The 25020-nt window shown below is 36.3% G+C and overlaps 1 long non-coding RNA gene across 1 annotated transcript; it reads right to left on the minus strand.

Annotated features, from left to right (window-relative positions):
- Window positions 1-14544: 14544 nt before the first annotated feature.
- On the minus strand, window positions 14545-18352 carry LOC149795053 (uncharacterized). The gene is made up of 3 exons (XR_016422237.1): window positions 18324-18352; window positions 16146-16335; window positions 14545-14679 (listed from the first exon to the last, which is right to left on the minus strand). It is a non-coding gene; the product is annotated as an uncharacterized LOC149795053 (long non-coding RNA).
- Between the last annotated feature and the right edge of the window lie 6668 nt (window positions 18353-25020).

Here is a 25020-nt window from a genome sequence, read left to right on the forward strand (position 1 = left end):
TTAAGCATTTTTGTCAACTTCTTCTAATAACTGCAATCAAGTACAAACAAACAACTCTTTCGCCGCAATTTAAGATCACGAAATAGCAGCAGTATGAAAATGTGTTATAAATACAACAATAGTTTTACAGTAGCAAGGCTGTTTTGTGAATAATAAATGACTGCATCAGGGGTAATTGGCGGACGTGCAACAGCTAACGTTCCAGTATTTAAATTATATATTTTCAAAGGATTTGATGAAGAAATAATTATACACGATGAAACAAAGAAGAACGTCTGATTTAGTTGAATTACGAGGACATGGTATGGTGGATGAAGCTTTTGCTCTATGTGCTTCTTCACACCTAGATGTTACCTTCGAAACACACACACACACACACACACACACACATAGGCCTTATGACTTTTATCAGACTTTTAATGATCAATTAAAATATGAGTACATATTCATTCACATTTTATATGTCTTTCTGTGTATGATGCTTACAAGTCATTGTATTTATAAATCGTAATGTTATCGGAGTATAGTAAATGTGTGTGTGTGTGTGTGTGTGTGTGTGATTGGATTTTTAACGTAGCTTTAACCATTCTTCAGTCATATCCCTACGATGACTGCAGTTTGGCAGTGTGTATAGATGTCTAGTGATGTGACATCATGCCGCAGACATAAAGCATCATGTCCCACCCAGTCACATTATCCCGACACCAGGCCGACCAGTCCTAACACAAACCACTTAATGCTGAGCGCCAAACAAGGCAGCTGCATGTACCATTTTTATATGTCTTTGGTATGACTCGGCTGGGGTTCGAAACCACGACCTCCCGCATCCGAGGCGGACGCTCTAACCACTTAGGCCACTGGAACAGTCAACGTACGGTAAATACAAAGCTTCTAACAAGCAGGAAAAGATACTAGAAGGAGGTAAATCCCTCAGTCCAACACATTCATTGGATCACTTACACACCGAGCCAATTTTACAAGTTTTGTATACCAAACCGAAGCCAAAAACCACCATTGTAAATGTTTATTTTTTGTTCTTTGAAATAAAGATGAAAGGAGATACTAATAACAAAGCGGAAAAGAACGCCTGTTAAATACATTACAATATCATACGGAAGCGACCGTCCTTCTGCTGAAGTAACTAAAATATCTTTATGACATAAAACAAAGTGTGGACACCTATTTCAGTTAGAACATTGCAACAACAAAAAAATGCTGGTACTAAACCTTTACAGTTGTTTTGCTCAGAAGAAGTTTAGACTTGACCACTTGACTTTAAATTCGAACAGGTCCTTGTCCACTGTATCCTTGTAACTTCTCAGGACATCACATGTAAAGTTGTACTTGAAGTCGTAAAATGTGATCACCACGACTATGTACACCGGAAATCATTTGCAGCATCATAAGATTACTTCAGAATCAATTATCTAATCGGTAAATGATAAATGAGAGAGAGAGGTGGGGAGGTCATCGACATAGCAGCATATACAACCGTAACGAATCTTGCTCTTGATTTTCATAGAATGAGCTTTAGGTGGGTAGAGAAAGTAATCCAGTGTGAAGTGTCTAATTTTGAATTACAGAAAATTTTAAAGTTGAGTGCATTGAGCATTAAAATCTTATCGCATTTAAGCCAGAAAAGGTTTTGTGAAATGTCACTTCGGCCTTTCTTCGTTCATCTCCCCCCCCCCCACCCATGTCAGTGTAAACTTCAAAGGGACAGAATTTCGACTCAGTGAAATTGACCGGGGTATATTAACACGGTCCTTAGAAAGCAAACATTTGAGCTACAGACCCTAACCGCTTGGTAGGAACCTATGTCCACTTATAATTTTTTCAAAGGGAAATTGTCACGCACTGTCGTTCACAGATTCCGAGCTGTCGAAACGTGATGAAAGGAATTATTTCTTTGTGGAAACATTAGGGACCGCTGCCTATGATTGGGCAGAATAAATATGGGCGTACACTTTAGAGCAATCAGACTTTAAAATGACGACCTGAGTCGAAATTCTTTAGTCTGAAAATTTCCTAGAAGAGGAAACTTAGTCTCGACTCCGGGTAAGCATAAAGAGATTAGTGCTTTCCTCATGAAACAAAAAAGGGACCAGGTGGTCGTCTTGTAAAAGGAAAGACATGTTTAGTGCTAGGACGCACAACTTCTGAAAGTGAACAGCAATAAGGTACGCAATTTTAGTTTCACGTAATATTCTATTATTTGATTGTTTGTTTTATGCAAATGTGTTTGCTCCGACTAGGTTTCCAAATTATGCATCGTTTATTCAATTCATGGAAATGTGTTGATGCTTGAGTTGTTATGCAATTTATTGTAATCAATTTCATGGAAAGTGTTGATGCTTGAGTTATTATGCAATTTATTTTCATTCAATTTCAGGGAAAGTGTTGATGCTAGAATTGTTATGCAATTTACTTCTAATTATACAGTTATTAGTTCATTGGTAGAATTGATTGCATGCGATCCAAATGTTCATATGTGTAGGATTTCATAGGGTTATATGAAATAACTTCCTTTGTTAGGACGATACTGATCATCGTGAGTTAACGATACTTACCTAATTATATCTGAGTTTGTAATGCTTGGATAATCCTATAAGTTAAGGAATGCCGTGAGTTACATTTTGTGAATTTCATGCAATAATAATCGAACATTTAGTTGCAAATGTAAAATAACACGGTAATTTAAGACCTGCCGCTGGAAAGCGAGGTCAATGTTCTACCGTACTAAGTCAGAATTTACGCGGTGTGTGGCTAGCAACATGCTCTGAATAACGTAAGTGAGTTGTATCTACCTCTAGAGAATGGGGTATACATAATTATGGGGTAATTTTGTCCTTTAAGGAACAGCTTTCTGAAAGACTAGACAGTCTGGAGGCAGGAGTCCGGGGAAGGAAAGGAGGACGAGGTCAGAATAAAAGGATCAGGAAGTCCATGAAGGGGCAAAGCATATAGCTTAGGAAGGATGAACTAGGAAACGTTGATATACAGTCAGAGAGGAAGGTGATGCAGATCAGTCGTGGACATTGAGCTCTTTTCACCTCTCGTGATGATGGAAAAAAATCCAAACTAGACACACCTGTTAAATTCTATTGATATAATCTAACTTGAACTGGAATTACCGTTATTAATTTGTTCTGATTAAATTTGTTTTTTTTTTCTTGTCAAAAGGGGGCTCGTATTGTTTTATTTCTTCCCATTATTATTGCTCAGTTCTCTGTTGAAATTCGATTCTTCTTTAACTCCCGCCGGGCTATAATATCAAGGGAGGTCATCCTCTAGATAACGCCAGCCAAATCCAATTAACCACCCCTCTTACTAAGAGGGCGACGTTACATCCAGCAATATGAAACAAATCTCTGACTAGAGAAGGTCCGTCATAATATGGATTATTCCCACGATTCCCACTCGGCACTACCACAGAAGTCACTAAGTATTTCTCCGACAAAAGCAAATATAAATTAGTAACATAAGTGTTAACAACCGTTCTATTGACAGATAGTGTATCAGGCTCGATTTTAAAAAATTCGATTGCATAGTAGTAACTTAAAATCGACTATGCTGATCAATGCATTCGCTTTCTAATCGGCGGGAACGAAAACGTAGTTACTTGCCAAATGTATATTCATTTTACTGTGATGGTCAAGCAAACGTTCAAAACAGATTTAATAAATGATTTGGGCATAAATAAATGGTATCCGTATCATGGAACGTCAAAGCCTTTGCGCGGAGCAACAGTGAATATAAGCCGTACTTAAAAGAAAGTATTAGTAGTTATTGTTGTAGCGTTTAACGCTATTTTTCAACACAAGATAGGCTATACATGGCGACCAGCATTAATGGTGGAGGAAGAACCCAGGAAACCCCGGAAAGAACCACCGACCCACGAGAAGCTACTGGCAAGTTTTCTCATATACCTACATTGGCCGAACCCGAGACTCGAACCCACGCAGAGGTGAGATGGCAGTGATCCGTAACGATGAGCACTTTAGGCCACTCGGGGCCCCCTTAAAAGAAAGCCTCGTAACAATGTGTGGAGAAACTGGAAAGATTATGTTTCAGTATATGGAGAGGTATTGCCGCCTTAATTCTGTGTATGTATTTCTCATCTTCCTTGATGCATTATTGTAAATGGCTGCCTGCAAGTGCTACTTTCATAATTCTGTCAATGTATATTGTATTTTTCATTGATGCAGATTGTATTTGGCAGTTTGCAAGTGCTACTTTACTTCTGTCTTATTGTCAATGGCTGCTTGCAAGTGCTACATTCATAATTCTAGTCATGAATTTTCTATTCTTCATTTGATGCAAACTGTAAATAGCTGCTCGCAAGTGCTTACATCTGCTTTCCTTCTGCGTCATTGTATCTTGCATTTTGCCAACTACTGGATTGATTCTGTAGTTTGTCGTATGGCAAATGCTATGTCAGTTATTACAAGTTTTAACATTCCATTTATAAACTTGCTATATGACAAATTACACAAACTTTACCTTCCAAAATGATGACTGTAATGAAGCACCAAGCACGTTGCAAGTTAGAATCAAGGAAGTTAGAATAAATAATGCCTCATTATGACAACAGTTGGCGATGTGACACGTCAATTTCTTACAATACGACTACTCCCCTGACCCTAGCAACCAGAGGTTATACCACTTTACGGCATGTTTGGGCGTCTTATTTAAAATATCATTCGAATTAAATTACAGCAGCTGATGTCTCAGAGCATTAACATTCGGAAGAGAGGTGGCCTGCAAGTAGCACTAAACAAATTAAATGTATCAAATAGTATACAATTAGATGTATTTACACAACGTTATATTTCCGCTAACCCTTCCCACCCCATTTTATTTGAACATTTTGTGTTTAATGTACCGCTGCCGCACGGTGGCAGAATAGGGTAGCCGCTTACAAGCAAGATTTAAGGCCCTAATTTGTTTATATATTATATTCTCATTCACAATGTTATCGGTTTAGAGCATATTTATTATTGTAGCAGTAAAGACCTCATAAGGTTTGAGAAAAGTGCAGATAATTGCACCTCGAGGCCATACTTTCATTTCTTTATTCACGAGAGAGAGATTGAGAGAGAGAGTGAGAGACAGTACATTACAGAGATGAGGATTCTGTTCATTCTCTCAACCCTATGTAAATAAATTTTACTGTTAATCTGCAGTTTACAGTGGCAGCTTAATTATATATATATATATATATATATATATATATATATATATATATATATATATATATATATATATATATATATATATATATATTGTTAGATGAATTAGTCTGAAACAAAAATTATCATACAGGTAGGCAATTATAAGGAACGAATACCTGGATTGTCTTGTTACATTGTTCTTATAGATTTATTTGCCAATCACTTTTGCTTTTCACTTTCACACTTTCAAATGAAAAAAAACATGAATGATGACAAGCTTTTCACACAATCTGGCTTTTGGATTGGACATACACTCATCATTGCAAAATCTAAGGAATTAAAACTGTAAATTCTAGATTGGCCAAGACACATTACCTTTTGTGTACCACACACATTTGTAAATCATGACTCGAGAACAGTCAGGTTATATTCCCTAGTGTCTGCTTCAAGAATTAAGTCCCAAAAGCATTCCACTATTGGATTTTGTTTTCAGTATACCGCCATGTCGGCCAATTCTGCGTGTCGGGTAATTCTGCGCAACGATACGTCATTTCTGTAAACATTGGATAACGTGCTATTTTGGGTCAAGAATCCATTTTGTATCTAGAAAGAACAATCGTACATTAATTAAGAAAAGTGATATTCATAAAGTGTACAAAACTATCCCACATTTAGACTCAAAATGCACATAAAAATGTGATTTCTGAATGGCAACGTGAAGACCCACTCCATGACCTTCTTGAACCTGTATCCCAGAAAAACAAAACTGTATTTTAATCAAAGTTTCCAATTTTGCAAGAAGTTGTCCCACACGTACAAAATCGTCTGCTACCCAACTTGTCTACTTGCCGCTAGAACATAAATTCTCAACAAATTCCCAGGCGTATAGTCTGTTTCTAAATTATGTAGTAATTTTCCCCCATCAACAAGACATTGTAAACACATTACATCCTATTCATTGTCGTTTCTCTTACACATAATAGCTTATTTTTCATAAAATGTTGAACTTTACTAACTTTTTTACAAGATCGGTTTAGTTTGCTTAATATCTCTTGCCATTTATTGGCATTTTTACGTTGAATTTTATAAAACTACCTATAAACCTGACGTAATTACTCGACTGAACTGCTGACAGAAACAGTCCAAAGTAATATATTTCATTTCTGTAGCCCTATGGATAAACATTACATCTTTTCAAAGCTATGCGCAGAATAGGCCGACATATCGCGAGTTAGGAAAACAAAGGGTGGTATCCTCTATGTCCAAAACTAATATTATTTTGAACAGAATATTCTGGTGACAATTGCATCTTTTCAGATGGTAAGCATTGCTGTATTTTATTTTTATTTTTGTCAATCGCTCGAATTCGGTATGCGTTTTGCTTCAATATTGGAAACGAAAACCTTAGGTGCGCAGAAATGCCCGAAAGCAGTGTATATACTGTACAAAAATGCTCACTTTTTGGTGAATTTATTTTGTGGGCAATAAAAACAAGTTGTTTGCACTTGCTATGAACAAAAAAAAAAAAAACATGAAAAGGGTTATATTGTATTTGCTACTTTGTTATTTCTGATACTTTGACCTTCACAAAACTATTATATTTATGAACCTGAGATGAAATTTTAAATTTAGCCTCTTATCCCTAATGTATGTGCCTTGGAACAATGGATAAGATAAATTCCATAATTTAAATGTCTTAATCACTCAGCAGAGAGAGAGAGAGAGAGAGAGAGAGAGAGAGAGAGAGAGAGAGAGAGATTCGTAAGGAAGTTAGTTTCTTCACAAAATAATAGAAACCACTAGCCAATTTCTGACTGCAGTTGTAAGATATCTGAGCAGAAGATAACAGCTATTTTATAAGCATGCAAGTCATTTTAATGTGAGTTATAGGCCCCCAAGTACTATTCCTCAGGGAAGACACAAGACTGGGTTTTAGAAATTAAAGCCACACAAGTACCAGTTTGTTACTTTGTGAAAAATGGGGTCATTATGAGAAAATGGAGACACCTGATGTACCTGCTGGTGATGAGTGGTCAGTGAGCAATCAAATTGTTGTCCCTAAATCATATAGACAGGAAATGCATTGTCTAGCCCATAAAACTCCTTAAGCTGGTCATTGTGGTGTCAATAAGACTTATCACAAGATCCTGAATCATTTTTAGTTGCCGAAAATTAAAAGTGATGTTTATAAGGACCATAGATCTTGTCACACTTGTCAAATGGTAGGAAATCCCAATCAGAATATATCTAAGGCACATCTGCAACCTAGTCCTGCATTTGACCATTTGGCAAGCCATTTAACAGAAAAATGGTAGACTGTCGGTTCTTTACCTAATGCCAAGTCAAGCAACCAATACCTGTTGGCCATAATGTGTGCATCCTGAAGATTTCCACAGTCTATTCCTTTGAAGAATATTAAAGCAAAAACTGATTTAAAAGTTTAGGCAATGTTTTTAACACTTGTTTGCCACCCCAAGTCTATCCAGCAAAGTTTATGTTTGATTATTTCCAACAACTTATGCATGAATTAGACATCCAACAGTTTAATTTGTCTATCTGTCACCCTGAAAGTAACGGGGCTATCTCAAGACTGTCCGAAAACACTCTCACCTACCCAGGATACATGTGTACCATTATACTGAATACATGTAGACCATTATATTGAATCAAACCTTAAAAAGGACAGTGATCAGTAAAATCCTGCATTGTATAATTATCGAGTAAGATCAGGAGTTTTTTTTCCCATATTGGTATTTATCACCAAATGAAAGACCCCATGACTACCCCATGACTACCCTAAAATAACAAACGACTGTCCCAAAACACCCTCAACTACCCAGGATACATGTAGGCAATTAAATAGAATAAAACCAAATAAAAAGACTGATCTGTAAAATTCTATCCTGTATAATTATCGAGTAAGATCAGTAGAATTTATTCTTTTCTTGATACTTGCTGAAGACTGTCCCAAAATACACTCATCAATCCAGGATACATGTATACAATTACAATGACTTTATGAAATGTGCAGTTTTGGTGCATTCTCTCTCTCTCTCTCTCTCTCTCTCTCTCTGATCATAGATAATTCACTAAACTACTTTCATATGGCAAAGAGCAGCACAATTAAAAATTCAGAATCATGCGTCACTACATTCATATTTCAAAAATTCTTTAAAGCTTTTTTTTTAAATATTTAATGTGACAAAGAGCAGCTGAATAATTCGAACCCAATGGTGTTATAATAATATTTTTAAAAACCTTGAACCAAATTATTAATTTTAATTGGTTTGAAAATGGTAAGAATTACAATAAATAGAAGCAAAATCTCCTGTAACATCTTTTGTCTGACTATTAACACTTTTAGAGACAAAAGTGTTAAAGGATGCAAACCAGTTTTAAAGCTGGTTTTTTGGTTGTTGTTTTTTATCATAAATACATTCAAAGGTTGAGATTCTGTACATTAACAATGCAAATTAAGTATTGGAAAGCAACTGTACACTAAATCTTATCTTTCTAATAGCAAGTAAACATTTTTATCATGATACGATCATGATTTTCCAGTTTGATTATTTCGGTTTTTGCGGCAAAATATGTTCCAAAATGAAGATCGTGATAAGAATAAGAACACCTTTAAGGAATGCTTATTTTTTTAATGTCATTTTACCTATAAACATTTTTTATGTGCTATTGATGTTGCTCCGAAATATTTTATTTTCGTGGGAGCTTATATACAAGAGTAGCCTATCACAAGAAAATATAGACGTATGTGAGGTGCGTCAAAATGGGTGACGTACAATACAATCCTTACAACCAGGGTTCGTCTGATAAAGGCTCGTTAAGAAGAGTACGAGGGAATATATCATTGTCATTTCTGATCCTTACCAAAATAACTAATGTTTCCAAAGTAATGAGAGATATCACTAAGAAGTAGACTTCTTAAACGGTGAAGGTAAATACTTAAGTGCGTCAAAACTGGTGTTGGAAAAGATGGACCACCCTGCTGTATTGTATGCGTTTTTGTTTTCGAAAGGTGCTTTAAATCACTTAGATCTTCAAGAAAGCATATGGTTTTAGAGACGATTAAAACTTTGTTGCTAACGTACACCTTAAAAAGGGACTGAAAGAGTTATCGACACAAAATGAATGTCGTAAAGCTCCATGGGGAGTATTCATTATTTGTGGTAAAGGAAAAACTAGAAATTTAGAGCGCCGTCTGTTGTCATAATGCCATGCTAATCTCTAGTATACCATTTTTAAAACATGGCGACAGGAGTTGGACAACAAAGACGATAGTGATAGAACTTAGTATTTACATTGTTGCAAGGCCAAATCTGCATGAAAACAGTAGTTGGAATGATGTAATTGTAAAGTTTATAAACAGAATATACAAAACTTGTAATAACTGACATAGCGTTTGTCATACGACAAACTACATAATCAATTCATTAGTTGGCAAATCGCAAGATACAATGACGCAGAAAGAAAGTAGATCGAAAAACTTGCAAGCAACCATTTACCGCTTGAATCAATGCAAAATAGAAAATTCATGACTAGAATTTTGAATATAGCACTTGCAAGCAGTCGTTTACAATATGCAAGCAGTCATTTACAATAATGCAGAATGAAAGTAGCACTTGCAAAATGCCACGACCAATTTGCATCAATGAAATACAATATACATTGATAGAATTATAAAAGTAGCACTTGCAATCAGCCATTTACAATAATACATCAAGGAAGATTAGGAAATACACGAATATAATTATGGCGGTAATCCCCCTCCATATCAGTCATCACAGATTATTTAACAGATTGCTGATACTTTTAAACAGAACAAAAGAAACAATCTTGAAATGAATTTGAATTTCCATTCCACTACAATATCATAAGCACGTGTCCGTAACGTAATGTGTTTACGTTGCCAACCAAAAAGTAAAAACAAAGAAATATTGTCGTCATAGAGACAACGCTAATTTTTATTTCGATGCTAAACATCCCGTGATTGTGCTATATAAGTAAATTAATTTTCTGGTGCATTCGTAGGTTTGTGCGTGTGTGTCTTCCCATAAACTATAGGCAAACAACATGTCTGGCTGTTCACCGAGTATCCGCCATTATTCAGATCCACCAAAATAGTGGATAAGAACGAGAATTTGACATCATCACGACCGTAACGAAAAGAATATATATATATATATATATATATATATATATATATATATATATATATATATATATACGCACACACACACACATTAAAATTAGCATGGTATCTAAAGTGTTGGTATAAAGCAGCTTGATATACCAATACAACTGGTATACCAAATTGTGATCCGCCCATGGCGCAATAATACGAATATATAAAAAAATTTCAACTGCAATCCTATAGATCAATGATGATTTCTACTCATTTATCAATCATAAATGACGTGTGAAAATAACGATAAAAATTATTAATAATCCCTGTTTTCTAAATGGTACACAGTTTCATCGGAATCATTTCTTTTTCCATTCCCCTCTCCCCTTTCGTGCGTAAGGGCAAGGAAGCAAGAATCTGGAGTGAGTGAAAAAAACACATTGCGCTGGACGAAAACATTAAAACTGAACTTGTACCAAGTAACCTACAGTAATCTGGTTCGTCGTAACCGTATGTTTACGCTTTCCTTGGGATCTATCTACAGTGTTCTGTTATGTATCTTTGATTTAATTTAATTGATTTTAAGTTTTAAAATCTTTTTATTTTTAATTTCTTTACGTGTCAAAATAATGTAGTTATGTTAACTAAGAACTCGATATTTTTTCAGAAAATAGTTTGACCTTGACTCTTCAGTTTTAAACACCTAAAGCTGACCTAGTTCCCGACCTTTATTTGGAATTCATTGAAGAAGTAAACAAATATTTATTTTTATCCTATTCTTAGAGTAAAATAATTAGTTTTTGTCAATGTCATACTGGGACTACGTGCTTTTATACGTAAATACTTCTCGAAGGTTCTGGAAAGTTGTCCCTCATCCGGGAATTTGTTTTGCGTTTCGAGTTACTGTATAATCATTGTTTATAGAGATTTTTCTGTTTGGGCTTAAAACACTTTATGTCAAGGTGTTCGTTTGTTTGTGACCAGTTTGGGAATTACATTTTAATGTTTATTCAAATTATTTGGACTCAAAATGAGTAATTCTTTTTCCTGGAAATATATGAGTACTCATAGAGAGAAAGACATTTCATTAAATTTTATTGGGAAATTCAAACACCGGATTATTGTTTGTGAATAACACATAACTGTAGACACAACATCACAATAATAGATACAGTATACGTCATCGCCTTCCATCTTGGACTCTTCGTCGGGACTCGAATTTGAATTCATTTGAAAATTTCATTATTAGGACTTCTAAAATATTTTTTTTTGGATTATTCTTGCTTTATTTTTTGGATTTGATTCAGTAAGTTCATATTTTTTATTTTTACAGTATTTTTCCAGGGAAATAAATAATTTATTAATTTTTTCAAAGCTTGTTGTTTTCACTCTTTGTTGTGTCACAGTTTATTCGAGCCTAAACACGTATTAGTTCAATGATATATAGTTGCAATAGCCAGTCGACTCTAGGCCTATATGTTGAATTTGTTGGTTTCGAGGCACACATACTGATACGTATTTAATGTTTTGTTGAAGTTTCTTAAACCTATTATAATGTTCTAAAAATGGATTATTAATTATTAAATATAAAAATGTCCAAATGGTCGCCCCCGCCCACCCACCTCTCTCTCTCTTTCTCTCTGGATTATTGAAGCTAGATACGGGCGAAAATCCATGAAAATGCGAGCGTTGGGGATTTTCGCTTGTGTCATACGACGATGTTTCTGGACCTATGAATGGTGGTAAAGTTTAGTCAAACCGTCCAAAGGAGGGGGGGGGTAGTCTTTAGAAATGTTATTTAAAGCAGAATAATGACTTTGATGAACTGTCAATATATTACAATATTTAAATTACCTCTTGTTGGTTCGTCATTTCGCTTAGCTTCTAATCCACGCTTATTACAATACGCCAGTACGTGAATGCCTGACAGTTCAGGTTCAATGTACAAGAAGCCAACCGTGTTTGTAGTGCACTACTTTCTTCATAAAAAAACAACATATTTCATGTTTAAATCATGAGTGTGTCTTATGTTGATTTAATAAATGTGAATAAAAATAGAAACTCAACAAGAAAACAATCAACTTATCAATTTGAGTATGTGATTGTGAAAAGCAAGACAAATAGTTGATTTACATTTTGTAGCGGACACACTCTTAGGGATGTGAGGAGTTCATTCACTCGATCAATATACAGTTGCCCGGAGCATGTCGTAACTCCATTCATAGTGCTAATATCTGTATTTGTATGTGATATAAGTAAATATATGTATAGTATGTTGTCACGTTTGCTCAGCCCCAGTTAGTAAGTCGTGTATAAACTAAGGTATTATTACAAGCCATGGTTTGATATCTAAACATTGCCGCAGGCTAGAGTTAATCTCTTACGCAAGGTTACCGTGACCAGAGAAGACCCGACATCTTGAATCGGCACAGGCGTTGGATCGCGCGACTTCCCACCTATGTTTTACAGCTTATTCCTAAGACCAGAGGAACCCGCGACGGAGCGAGGCGTCTTCTAAATCCGTCCCCACGTGGACAGACAGCGAGAAGGACATTGTCTGCTAAGTTAGATTGGATCGGGTCAAAGCGATACCCAATTGGAATTGAGATAGAGGGTGTGATAACAGTTTCGATCCGAATTATAACTTCTAACTAGCAAGCGAAAAGTTAGGCTCACCACGGAAGATTACTGAGCAATATAGGGTTACTCAGAGAAAAGCCACTCGTAATTTGGCGGTAAAACTTGAGAGAAGATTCTAAGGAAAGACAAAGGTTCGTAAAGGTCAGTAAGTTATTTCGATATTTGCTGAATATTACGGCATTGTAAATGTAATTATGTGTAGTATGTATACTTGATTACTAGGATCGTTTAGGACATAGAATTACCTTTGTAATATTCATTTACAAGGCATATTTAAGTAGTATGTAGAGAATTATATAGACTGTTAGCTTATGGTCAGAATTAAGCTTTTAATTCGCTATTAGGTTTACTTCGTAGTAAACTAGTACATTTATGCATGTGTGATGATACAATTTACATATGCTTGAATTGTGAATTTGTAATTTACAATTTACATATGCTTGAATTGTAAATTTGGAAAAATGGATTTAAGTGTGTAAGATTAGTTAATATGGGTGTATGGAGATATCAGAGCATGGATATTTGAATATTTGTGTACTTTGTATGAGTTGTAATGGAAAGAAAATGCGTCTGATTGCTTTGATATTGTTTAGTATAATGGGATTAGGAATATGTACTGATGTGACGCAATTTATTGATGTATGTATGAGAAGTAATTGATACCGTGCTTTCATTACGATGTTGTTTTACCATACAAGAACGTATGATTTTTTCGATGTGAATGAATGCGTGACCGAAGAAATTTAATAGCCATTATCTGATATAGGCTGGCTGTAGTGTGAGATGAGAGGCTAATGAAAATATTGTACCATCCTTGTGTTTTCACAGGAAGCTTTTGGGGGAAAACTTCCGGTTCATTTAGGTCCGGAGTCTCTAAGAGGGGAGACGGAAGTGAGACTAGCAGAGTAGTCGGAGTCGACAAGTCTAGTCGGTGGAGAGAGTCGAAGAGGAGGAGGAAAAGGAGTTCAGGAGGAGAAAGTGGAGAAGGAGTATAGAAAAGTCGAAGAGGAAAAGGAATTCGGAGAAAGTCGAGAGGAAGAGGAGAATGAATTGGATGAATAGGAGAGAAGAATACACCGATGAGTAGAATACAAGTACAGGTGGAAAGCTATCTCACACTACTAAGCAAACGATGCAATAGGCTATCACAGGGTCGAGCGGAAGGAGAGTACTTGGGCAATTTTAATCATTTGACGAATGAATTAACATTAAGTTTGTATTCATTGAATTTCATGATTTGCTAATTCAATCATTTAACCGTCGGCGTTGCTGAATGGGGTCTCGGAGCTTTACAATTATCTTTCACTAATTTAACTTCCAACCACAATCGAGCCTGGGTGGGACTTCTATAATAATTTAAATAGAATATTGTGAGCACCCCACCCCAATCATGACATAACAACCCGTCACGTCACATATGTATGTACGCTGAATCAATGATATACCCACTCGTTTGTATACATTTTTCATTAAAAAAGGCGTCGTTTCCTTTTAATGAAAAATGTATACATCTCGTGTATATATATAACGACATTTGGTTCCACAAGACAAAGTAGGGGCTGAAGATAAATCTATACCAACAAAAATACCAAATATGATAACATATGAAATCTTTATTTGAGAATCGACTTTGGCGTGATATTGGAAACTGACTCTGAGCAGTGGCAACTATCGTTGCCGCTTTAATCAGATCATTTTTCGTGTCTTTAAGGCCTGTAAGGGTTTCATCTGAAAAAAAAAATGAATTCGACGGTCAGAAAATTATATAAAATATAAATTTTATAAACAAATAAACATTTATCACAAATATGGAGTATGATATGTGCGTGTTTAATTTTATAAAAGAGTAAATCCTGAACTTAATTACGTACGTGTATATATATATATATATATATATATATATATATATATATATATATATATATATATATATATATATATATATATATATATATTTGTTGTTGTTGTTATGGGGTTTAACGCCATTTTATATATAATGGTCAATGGGGGATGTAACCTGGAGAGGAAGGGGAAGAGTGGTCTCATAGATAACTCGCACATTTCACTTCTGCCCGCGTGAGTTCAATACTCGGCTTGACCAACGTGTGTATGTGAAAAAGCTTGCCAGTAACTTCCATAGCTTCGATATTTTTCCATGGGACTTCCCGGGTTCTTCTTCCACCAAATCAAACTGGCTGCCACGTGTAGCTATCACGTACTGAAAATGGTGTTAAATCCCACAAAACCAAACCAAACCGATTGTCTGTTAAGAAGGTTTTGAAAATTATGGGCAAGTTACTGGCGCAGAATATTATATATGAAAACTCTGATTTTTGGGAACTTTGATATTTTTTTTAAAAAATCTCGATTTCGAGCAAGTAGACTATTTAATAATTTGTCTTGCTTACGTGCGTGCACGCATACATACCTACCTACCTACATACATAGTACATATAGATGGATACACTCTTTGAATATACTGGTGATAAATAAATTGAACAAAAATAACAATTATGTAATTAAAAGTTCGAAATAAATACATAGCAAAGTGGAAAAGATTACAAAAACTATTGTAAATCTGCCAGACGGATTCATGACTATCAGTAAACATCTCAGTTACTTGGCGCAAAATTCCTAGGAAAGATACCTGTCAGGACGATCATTTTGTGACGTCATATAATAATTATAGACTTGACGCTTTCAGAGCGGTCTTAAGATTCGCGATGGTCACTAAAATTCCTGTTTGAAATTGTTTCAAACATACAGAATGTTAGAAGACACTGAAAATTAATTACAGAGCATTGATACCACCAGATAACCAGTTGTTGGGGTTACGAAGGGAGTGTGGAATGGAATTCGTAAAATCTGTCGTTATGCATTGCCAGGTCATGATCACTATACTTTCGAACATCTAGTACAAAAATACCATCTAGACATGAAGCTTTTTAAATTTTTATTTACAGGACATCAAATTGTTTCAAAATTGTATCCAAGCGCGAAAGCGTAGCCACACTTTGACATCCCTACAATACTTCTCAATAAAGCAGAACAGAATGAGCGATGTAATGTGAGGTGCTCCTATTATTCCGAGTTAAATGAGCTCGCCATCTATGTGTGTGCAGCACCCAATTTGTAGGTAGCAGTTTATTTCCTCTGAAATGTCTTTCACATATACGACATTTATATATACCTACCTTAGTCCCAATGACCATAATAACCACCGTAATAACCGTTGCCATTGCCATTGCCATTGTCATAGCCGTTGTCATAGCCGCCCCAATATGGCCGCCACGGATATGGCCTTGGCCAATAGCCGATAGGAGTGGCGCTAACTGCAACCAGAACGCACAACAGTAACAAGATGGCTACTTTCATCATCTTGATCTGGAAAAGAGGTTAAATTTACAATCCAAGAAAATAAATAGAAGGATATTATTAAAGTTTGACATTTTTAGTTGTTTTTGTTTTAAATTAAAAATACAAACTGTTGGTTTTGAAAGGTTAATACAAATAAATTGATGATTATATTACTCTCTAACGAACGGACATTTCTCAGCTTTACATGTCCAATAGTGTTCGATGTTAAGCAAAAAATATCAAAATGGAGCCTTTGAGAAAAAAACAAAAACATAAATTCCCAAGAGGTTACAGTTTTGCTTTTCCAAATAGTGTTAATTATTCACGAATGCTGTTGTTAATTGCCTAAAAAATCAAAGAGAAGTCCTTTCTTCAAGTATCCATATATTTGTGTGTGTGTGTGTGTGTGTGTGTGTGTGTGTGTGTGTAGACACTTGACGAAAGGATTTCTCTTTGATTGTTTAGGCAATTAACAGGAGCATTGACCAAGCATACACACTGCGATATGGTACCGTGTTTTCTAAGTTGTTTACATATCTCGCCTTTTGTTTACCCTCTGTCCCCGTCCTTAATTATAAGATTGTACAATTACTGTGATATAATTAACCTTTGAGATATAATATTAGTTAAAATTAAAATAATTTTCAATTTCTTTTGTAAACAATACAAAACAGCTCCGAACCAAACATATCCCCCACATCATAGAAACATTCTTTAGGTATGAATCTGTTTTGAGAAGCATATATCCTTGAAACTTACCATTCCGCACCTAAGGAATAAGCTTCTACTCTCACTGCGGCTCAACCAAATTATAAAAATTCTGACGGTGCGTCAGGATAACCTTTTCTCCATTTCATTTTAGTTAATATTGTCATTACTTGGCATTATCAACCAGTTATGACAATATTGGTGTTTTTAAATAACTGTTTTTATAAATTTCTGTTCGCAATGTCCATACTTAGAAGGGCCTCGATGCTTGAATCAATCGGTCTTCCTATTAAATATGCATATTTTGAAGAAAGTACTTTCAATAATACCGTTACAGCATTATTTAAGTGTATAATGCGGTAAGTATTGCAAAGCAAGGTTCTTAATTAGATCACTGCATGAAGGAGCTTTTACCTTAGCAGAAGGAGTTTTCACTTCAAAGTATCCGGGTATAAAATCATTTTATATATCCTAGTTTTCACCCATTTCTAGATTGGTTTTAATATTTTGGCATAATTAGTACCGTGAGTACAAACCTCACTACATTGGATCATATCACAAAGAGATAATACTGTACAGTCAATAGCTTGGTATATTGGTACATTTCGATGTCGAGATGCTCGACTAAAAAGCCAGTACTGTTAACAATCTTAAGCTTTCATTTAGTGCAAATAATGAAAGCTTTAAACTCAACTTGATTATAAAAACCAATTTTAAAATTAAAATCGACTTAATTATAATAGATTCGTTCAAACCTTCGCTTAAACCCCATCATATTAACATTAACTCGTCTAGTTCAAAGAGACACTAATTAATCGAACCATTTGACTTTGAGAAAGCAAACATTTAAACACACTAATTAGAATTTGATTATATTCTACATAAAGTTAATTAAATTCCTCAATAAGAGATTACAGTTTAGAAAAATATCCATAAATTGAGGTCATAAAATAACGTATTTGCTACCACTGAGAAAGTAAAGTATATTGTAGAAAAACAACCTAACACACATTCTTGCATTGTGACGGACATTTTGTGAATGTAGTAATTTAATAGGCGATATGAAAAGATTCTTAATGATTGATTTCAGTTACCCAACATTTACAAATGATACTAACAATGTTATTAAAGTTAAATATATATGAAATAATGTTCGTAAAACATTTGCATCAAGTCTTGTCCATCTTTATAACTGCCACTGAGTCGTGTACACAAAAACACCAATTCTATTTACTGATCTCGTAACGAACGAAACTAACATAAGGAAATAATACAATTCTCCAACCAAAAATGTAAATGGTCCTTACCTTATATAGATCTTATCCGTTCCAATAATCAAGACCCAGTGAATGAATCTGGTCGGCAACGGTTGTTTATATGGGCACCTATTAACGGCACGTGATTTTATAGACATGATTTATATCCTGTCATTCTCGTTTATTTATTTTACCAAATCCATTTAATGTCACGTTACAACCATTAATAAGAAAGGCGTTTTTGCGGATCAAAATTATGACCATGAGATTAATTCATATGGAAAATGTATGCAACAGTTATTTTCATTTTATACGAATTTCTCTTTTGATTTAAAAAGAAAAACTTCCCACATGACATTTTGAATGAACCGACTTTGACAGAACATAACATTACTATCAGCTCACAACTCTGGTCTAAAAAAAAGCAAATGAATTACGAGATTAAGTACAAATTCAAGTAATTAATGGTGAAAGAAGACAGAAAAGTGAAAGGGTAAAAGTATGTTCTAATAAAAATTTGGACATACTTTACTAAATGGAATGAAACGGTAACAGACGTGACGATTGCTCGAATTAGCATTGGAAATTGAAAATTTGCACTGTGTGGATAAATCGTGAAGATGCCATAAAGACAAAGGACACACGGTACTAATGATATGGAAAAATGGGAACCAACCTGGAAATGGGTGAATGTAAAATAGAGTATATATATATATATATATATATATATATATATATATATATATATATATATATATATATATATATGGGTTAGACTGACCAGGATTGGTTAATAGTGTAAGTTATGGTGTAGTAAAAAGAATCTTTTGAGAGCTTATCCTGGTTGTAAGTGAAAAAAATAGAGACATTGTTTTATTGATGGGATTTCAGCTCTTTAACAGTCTTGAGTCTGGAACACTCATTACTAAAATTAGCACCTAATTCTTTGGTGTGGAATTGAAAGTACATGTTTCAGAAAACGCCGCGGCTCATATCCTTTCCTCTGCACATAAGCTGACATCCAGGTTTCATCTATACTGATAAATATAAGTTTGATCATGAGCACTAAAAATTGTAAGTTATTGTCTGTTTGATATCACGGTGTTTGCATATGTTTACTATGGGAACTGAATTAGTACCGTGAGTCCATAACCGACCCTTTCTGATACTAGACATTGCGACTGGTAGTGGGGCCAACGTATCAGTTACAAAGCACAAGTAAAACATGACCACCTCTGTTAAATCTTATAAAAACATCCTTTAATTCATTGGCTGTAATGGCCGTTGGCAGTGTATTTGCCACTGTTGTCCTTGTTTCGTTTCAATAAATGATAAGTGAGGTGTTTTACCGTTTGATTGTACTGTCTGCGCTCTCTAAGTGAATACCACAGTTCCGTTATTGTACTCTAATTATACGACTTTATGGTAAGATCAATTCACTTTGTATATTTATTGAAGCAACTTTGGGTTGTCAGAAACTTTAATTTGGCGCAAATATTGAGTACCGGAAGAATCTCTCTCTCTCTCTCTCTCTCTCTCTCTCTCACACACACACACACACACACACACACCACCCGCATAATACAAGAAAGCCAGAGATGTTGCGGTTTCGCTCACTTGAGCTCACCGTAGGAGTTGTTTTCATATTAAATCCCACTTTACGATGAAGCTTGAATGAGAGAAAAGCAAGAAATCTAGGTACGATGCAAGTGAGGAATAAGATTATAAAATTAATATTTGAAAAAGTTAGATTGAAGACAGTAAAGAGGAAAGAGAGAATCTGCGCATAATTAATAACGCTGGAAAACGGTTGGTTGATGCAGACAACACAGGTGACAATTATATTGAAAACAATATTATGTTACTATAATATAAATGCAGAAAGCTGTTTATAAAATGACTTTAAGACTACTTAGTTGTAAGTCCATAGTTAATTCTACATCTTTAAAATTAGTAGCCGACTGATTTTACCGACCTCCGCAACGCTGAATGTAACATTTGTAACTATGAAATCCAAAGCAATCCCACTGGGAGCGGCCATAATATACAAATAACATAAAATACCAAGAAATTAGCAAATTTGATCCAAATAATATAAGATACAAAGAAAAGAAAAAAACAATCTTGAGTTATCCGCCCACCTAACGCTAAAATAGTCTTGTGTATAACATATGTGAATGCATTCATCATAAATGCTAGTGGTGATAAATTAATATACCATGGTAATTAACAATAGAACAACATACCATGGTAATTAACAACAGAACATAACCTAAAAGTAATGTCTTGCATAGAGCCACTGAAGCTACGAACATATTCATAATGGAAAGGTATGCACAAAGACGGTTGATGGGATGGTGGGGGAAAATGTATAAGATATGAGTGCTAATATACAAACCGCATTTTAAAAAGGTTTTACAAGTGACGCTAAGAATGATAACCCATATATTCGTACACCATAAAGCTATATCCCATTGAGCAGCAGAGGGGGCGAATCGGACATTTTGTCCAATCGTTATTTTGCTTAATTATTACTTTCTGCACTCAACGATCTAGTGTCGTCAGCGCCTGGTAAAAAAAAAACGACAACGTCGTTGGGGGATCGTCGCGTCGTCATTTGGTTTAATTAACACCTTCTGCGCGCTGATCCCCAGCGTCGTCAGCGTCCGGTAAGCACATCGACGACCGCGTCGATGTCATCGCCCCCTCTGCTGCTATGATCTTACAAACAGAGTGATCACTAACTCCTCCTCTTGCAGATCAATTAGGTTATTTGACTGATCGGTAAGTCTGAAATTAATTCTCGTTAAAAACCGATCATGGCATCGCATATAGACCGGATTAATCGGACTCTCAATGATCAAAAATCCCGGAGGGGCTGTTGGTGAAAACGAATAAAGGATATACCCCTGTTGAGCTTGATTTGATTGCTTGGTATCCACCTGATAACTCCCTTCGATAACATCACACACTAGATTGATCGCTATCACTGATGCGATATTTACGTTGTATGGAGCAATATGCCTACCACCATCTCCGTTATCGTGTCTGAGGATAGTTGATGGGGGGGTCTCCGCGGGTGGATTCTCAGGCCATCCTAGTATGGTTCTTATTGAACTGTTATAAATATCAACCATATACCCCGGTGTGCTTATTTCAATCGTCGACGATAACGTCGGTTCATGAACCGTAATAGCGATTTTTGATTCCTTTCCTGTGATCGATTTTATCCTGCGTTGAAATTCTTTATTGATTTGCTCTATTTGGTATGACCCAGTTGGTATTGTAACCTCCTCCCAGTTTGGGGTCCCATCGGGTTTATTTGTCCGTGCAAAAACCAGCGAGTTATTAGGTTGTTGTCCGTTAAATGCGTCCGCTCGGATATTAGGCCAACTGTGATATACTCGCAATTTTGCCAGCGCTATTTCCTTTACTGGAACCGGTGATGGGAAGTTCACACTGAATTCGGGTTTCGTTGATGTTATCGATATCATATTTGTTTGTACCGGAGTGGTATTCTCCGCGATCCGCTGAAGTAATTGAGACCCTTCGGGGTTCAGCGACATTATTATTATTCGTTGTTTTTAGTGTCTAATTTCAACAACCAGGTGGTTCCGGCTTCCAGTTGAAAATCCTCGATTTTTGACATCGCGGAGCTATACAACTGGACCATCGTGGAGAATTCAACATCGGATATGAACAAATTATCAATCGATAACGAGATCAACCCGGATAATTTCGAGTACGCGTCGGATACTATTTGATGTTTTACTGTATACTCGTTGAGTTTTTTCTGAAAACACGATGATATCTTCCTAGTGATTGCGTTGGCGACTCCAGCAATTGTTGTCATTGCGGAGACAACGATTGGAACAGCGATCGGGGCTATCGTGGTTACCGTGGATAAAATAACACCGGCGCCAGCTACTATGCCCGACACTGAGTACACGACCGCGTCGATGGCGGTTATTTTACGACGGTATTTTTTTATTTTTACACGGTATTGTTCGGAAAGCGTTTTCAAGTTCGCGGAAAATTCTTTTGCGGTATCGAATCGATATTGATGTGACGTCGGTGATACCTCTGATTCAACTTCCTTGGTGGTCATTTTTATTTTAAAAGAGCTAGTGTTTTTAATTACTTAGATTCGCTGCAAATTCCACATACCATGTAATGTTTGCCCGGGCTAGATTTCTATCAACGGCATAAATTGTATACTGTTCAGTTGCGTTCCTGTCTATAATTGTTGATATTGTATTGTTAAACCCGGATGAACTCGACGATAATATATTAAACTGCATCATTGAAACCAGTGTCAATCGATAAATACCCTTAACAGTTGCGGTAATATTTACTGTATTCTGTGTAGGAGTCCAATCGAATGATCCATGCCGAATTGTGTATACTGTGTTGATGATGTTCTCATGAGGGATTTTTATTTTTTCGAATTGCTCTGCTACTCTCGGTAGTCCGTCTTTAATCGCTTCAACATCAGTTTTAATCGTTCCTATTTCCTGTATATGCGTGTCCACATCTTTTTTGTTCGCTGCAACATTAGTTTTGATTGTTTCTATTTCCCGTGTATTCTCGGTTATACTTTTTTTGTTCGCTGCAACATCAAGTTTGATTGTTTCTATTTCATATGTATGCACGTCTATGCCTTTTTTGTTCGCTGCAACATCAGTTTTAATTAATCCTATTCCCCGCCAATATGCGTCTACATTTTTTTTGTTCGCTTCAATATCAGTTTTGATTGTTCCTATTTCCTGTGTATGCGTGTCCATATTATTTATGATCGTTGTAACATCAGTTTTGATTGTTTCTATTTTCCGTCCATGCGAGTCTACATTATTTATGATTGTTGCAACATTAGCGCCGATTATTTCTATTTCCCGTCCATGCGAGTCTACATTATTTATGATCGTTGTAACATCAGTTTTGATTATTTCTATTTCCCGTCCATGCGAGTCTACATTATTTATGATTGTTGCAACATTAGCGCCGATTATTTCTATTTCCCGTTCATGCGCGTCTACACTCCTTTTGTTCGTTGCAACATCAGTTTTGATTGTTTCTATTTCCTGTCCATACGCAGTGATATCATTTATAGTTGTTGTGATTTCATCCAGCTTGGTATTTTTTTTACCAAAGAATTTATCAAAGTTGTCATCGATCCTGTTAACATTTTTTCGTAACGTGTAAAATTGGCCCGACAGCGTTGTAAACTCCGAAATAGTATTTTTTATTGTTGCAAGATTCGGTTCGGTTACCGTCGGGGTCCCGAAAAAACTAGCGGCAGTGAGTTGTATATCGGTGGCAGATTTTTTCACCTCGGTGACAGATTTTTTCACCTGCGCGTCAAGTTCGATCACGGATTCATTCAACCTTATAGTACCGTCTTGGATTAATTCTATTATTCTCTCTATCTCCACTATATGTTTACCTGGTCTGAGTCGTCCGTCGCTGGTATACAGCGCGATAGCGTTCTCGGCGGCATCACGCTGTCGTATTAAAACGTCATTCAGTGACACATTACCGGATTTCAATTTACCCTGGCGGTCTTGAAATACAACTATTTCGCCCGGGTCAACACTTGTTAGATTCAACATATCAGCGATTTCATCCTCAATTAGTTTTTTTATGTCGGCGGCGGCCGTTTCCGTGGATTCTTTCAGCGCCGAAACCGGTCGTCCCCAAATATCAATCATTATTATCTAATGTAATTGTCTCTAAATTTCCCACTAGTGTATTCGTTTACAACCACATGAGGTGGTTTTCGCGATGATGAAATCGCCGCGAGTACGTTCAATACTTCACGGCCACATATCGGTGGGTCACTTAACTGCTGTGTTGGCAGCGTGGAATAAAAAACCCGGGCTGAACACGCCCGGGCTGAACACGCCCGGGCTGAACACGCCCTGATATACCGCATGAACTCTTTTGGCGGGGCTAACCCGTATGAATCAAAATAGACGATCGCACGCGGATCAATCGCGTACGCAACCCAATGAGTTCCCGCTCCGGCGGACCCATCGAGGTTAATTATGCCTGTTTCAGTATTCCTTGGGGTCGCCGGTAATTGATCCCTCATAAAAACACCTCTGAAGTTTTTTATCGCTAACGCGTTTGCGGCGTCTATTAAATCAAAATTAGACATGGGAGTCATTGACTCAGGAGTCATTGACTCCTGCGTTAATAAACGGTTCCCGGTAGTCTTAGACCCTTTCCCGAATACCATGAATACGGGGTTCCCGGTAGTCTTAGACCCTTTCCGGCTACGGGTTGTTTTTTTTTGTAGCCTTTCCCGGTTGCCTTCTTCAATGCCATTCCCGCCGCGGTACCAACGGCCCCCAACGCCGCCGCCTTAGCCACTGCTGGTGCGGCCGCGGCAATTAATGCCGGAATCGCAGCTAACAGCGGAAATATCCCACCGGTCTTTTCCATGTTTTTAATTGCTGCGGATGAAAAATCTATCTGAACACCCTTTTTATTCTTCATCGCATCATCGAAATGTTTTATTTGACGCGCCGTCAACGATATCTTATGATTACCACCCGCCATCTGCGACGGCTTCAGCGTTATTGTGGTCCCGCATTGCTTAGCCGACTTTGATCGTAATTTCTTGACTTGACCATCAGTTAACTCTACACTGACTACACTATACGACATTTTATTGTAAACGCGTTTGTGCTTTCAATTACATGTTTTCCACTGGTGCATCAATGATTCTCATTCGTCCACCAACACC

Source organism: Sinohyriopsis cumingii, chromosome 7, assembly GCF_028554795.1.
Source record: "Sinohyriopsis cumingii isolate HCF-2022 chromosome 7, ASM2855479v2, whole genome shotgun sequence".
In the NCBI taxonomy this organism is placed as follows: domain Eukaryota; kingdom Metazoa; phylum Mollusca; class Bivalvia; order Unionida; family Unionidae; genus Sinohyriopsis; species Sinohyriopsis cumingii.